This window comes from Cariama cristata, unplaced genomic scaffold (genome assembly GCF_000690535.1).
Source record: "Cariama cristata isolate BGI_N322 unplaced genomic scaffold, ASM69053v1 scaffold40933, whole genome shotgun sequence".
Classification (NCBI taxonomy): domain Eukaryota; kingdom Metazoa; phylum Chordata; class Aves; order Cariamiformes; family Cariamidae; genus Cariama; species Cariama cristata.
In genome coordinates, this window is record NW_009610842.1 from 8,136 (window position 1) to 8,623 (window position 488).

The window sequence follows — 488 nt, forward strand, 5'->3', positions numbered from 1 at the left end:
AGGTAAACACACATACTTCTGGCAGATTCAGCTTATGTGAACACTCAAACATCACCCATGCTCGTGAACATTCATCGCTTCTTTTACAATATCGTACTCATGCAACTAGCATAAAATAAGTGTCTCAACTACATTTATGTCAACAACTATATTCTTGGGCTCACTGTTATCACTGAGATTTCTTCTTTTACCTGTTCAGTTAAGCCAAGACAGAAAAGTAATTAACCAGGCCTTTTATTCACTAGAGCACCTGAACGTATGTTATGAACTGATAGCATTCTTATCTCTAATATTCATAACTATCCAGCTCAAACTTGTGCTAATTAAGTCATTGTGTAATGAGATTTTATTGTTTATGTTGTAAGTTTAAAATCGTAACTGTAAAAAAGTTATTAACCTAATAACAGCTTGGAAATATCTCCCTGGCAGCTGTTCCAAAATATCTTTCCTGTCTTGAATATTCAGTATACTGTCCTCTTTACACTCTT

The 488-nt window shown here is 34.2% G+C and overlaps 1 protein-coding gene across 1 annotated transcript in view; it reads right to left on the reverse strand.

Moving 5' to 3' along the window:
* The window catches only part of LOC104159973 (AMP deaminase 3-like), a gene marked incomplete at its 3' end in the record, with an annotated part of 9,397 nt that overhangs the window by 4,505 nt on the left and 4,404 nt on the right, over window positions 1-488 (reverse strand). The window lies entirely within an intron of this gene.